Source organism: Hydra vulgaris, chromosome 03 (genome assembly GCF_038396675.1).
Source record: "Hydra vulgaris chromosome 03, alternate assembly HydraT2T_AEP".
Classification (NCBI taxonomy): domain Eukaryota; kingdom Metazoa; phylum Cnidaria; class Hydrozoa; order Anthoathecata; family Hydridae; genus Hydra; species Hydra vulgaris.
In genome coordinates, this window is record NC_088922.1 from 63,275,611 (window position 1) to 63,277,500 (window position 1,890).

The 1,890-nt window shown below is 40.1% G+C and overlaps 1 protein-coding gene across 1 annotated transcript in view; it reads left to right on the forward strand.

The window, feature by feature from the left end:
* Nucleotides 1-1,790: 1,790 nt before the first annotated feature.
* The window catches only part of LOC124808402 (reactive oxygen species modulator 1), a 19,931-nt gene continuing 19,831 nt past the window's right edge, over nucleotides 1,791-1,890 (forward strand). The window contains exon 1 of the mRNA XM_065793959.1: nucleotides 1,791-1,890. This exon is cut by the window's right edge and continues 39 nt beyond it. The gene's annotated coding sequence lies outside the window, so the exon portion shown is untranslated.

The window sequence follows — 1,890 nt, forward strand, 5'->3', positions numbered from 1 at the left end:
TTATTCAAATAGTTTATACAATAATAGAATTCAAGTATAATATAATTCTAGAAGGAACCCCTGAGTTTTTGTAAACTGACAACACTCAGTTAATAATTCATGTAGCATTTGTACAAAATGGCATCTTGCTACAAAAAATATAAAATTGTAGGTGGAAATGATTGCCGTTTATCATGATGTTATGTTATTAACCTTCTAGCATACAGCATTGGGTAACTAAGAACTAAAAGGTACATAAATTATACATAAGACTTAGCTAAATTTGTAAATGCCATTTAATAATAAATTAAATTATGCAAAAAAATAATTTCTTTTTTTTTCTCTAATATTTATACAATTCATTTGTTTTCTTTTATTTTTAACAAATTTATAAGCTTATTTAATTATTTTCTTTCGTAGTTTGATAAAGCCATTTAAATATAAATGTATATCAGTTTCACCGCTAGGAACCAAAACCGCCGCCATCTTGGGAGGCCAATTTTGGCTTCAACTTTTTTCGGAAAAAACATTAGAATCCGCAATCCAGTTTTATTTTGAGATCAGTGAGCTGTATGTATTAGGTAACCGTTGCTGCATATATAGTGTAGGCTTGTAACGAGCTTACAGGAAAGGTTTTGTGCAAAGAAAGGATGGCAACCCAACCAACGATTATTCGATCTTGCTTACTTTACGAGTTCAAACTTGGAAGGAATGCAACACAAGCGGCCAAAAACATCTGCACAGCATTTGGAAAAGGTACAGTAAGTGAACGCACAGCACAGAAGTGGTTTCAGCGTTCTCCTCGGGAGATGAGTCCATCGAAGACCTGCCGCGTTCTGGACGCCCATTGTTGGTTGATGAGGATGAACTGAAGGACGCTGTCGAGTCTGACTCCAGCCAAACTTGCTAAGAACTTGCAGTGAGGTTTGCTGTGAGTGTTGAAACCATCCGCCTGCATGCGATTGGGAAAGCGTGGAAGCTGAGTCGGTGGGTTCCGCACAAATTGTCGATCGACAACAAGAAGCAACGGCTTACGATCTGCACATCACTCTTATCACGCCACAATGTTGAGCCTTTTCTTGATCGTTTATTGACATGCGACGAAAAATGGATTGTGTACAACAATACCAAGCGTTGCTACCATTGGTTGTCCCCCGACGACCCCATCCCAAAGACACCCAAGCCCAATCTCCACGAGCGGAAGGTTTTGCTCTGCATTTGGTGGACTACAGCTGGTGTGGTGCATTACGATCTGCTCCCAACAGGCCAAACCAATATTGGACTGGTCTACTCAGCACAGCTGCAACGAGTTCACGACCTGTTGCTTGTAAAGCAGCCTGCACTGGTGCACAGGAGAGGAGTTCTGCTTCTCCACGACAACGCGAGACCGCACACCGCTCGCGTGACTCAGGACAAGCTCCAAAGCCTTGGTTGGGAGAGTTTGCCACATCCACCATACTCGCCAGACCTCTCCCCTACTGATTTCCATTTTTTCCTTTCCCTGGGAAATCATTTAAAAGGACAGCAGTTCCGAGACCAGGACGCGGTTGAAATGGAGTTGAAAGCTTTTATAGACTCAAAGGACCGAGAATTTTTTAGAAGTGGAATAAATAAGCTTGTTTTACGTTGGGAAAAGGTTTTAGATGCTAATGGTGACTATTTTGATGAATAAATGTACTTACTTTTGTCGTTTTGTGTGTTTTTATTATATACGGAAAAACCGCACGAACTTTTTTGGTTACCTGATAGTATTAAAATGCAAGTCTGTCAATTTATTCTGCTCTGCCGATTGTACCTACTCGATAAAAAAAGAACGCTATTCGTACACTTATAACTGTATATTATTGGTACACTTACACTATAACTAACGCTGCTAGTTAGTCTATCCACGTGGGGTTAGGGTTTATCTTA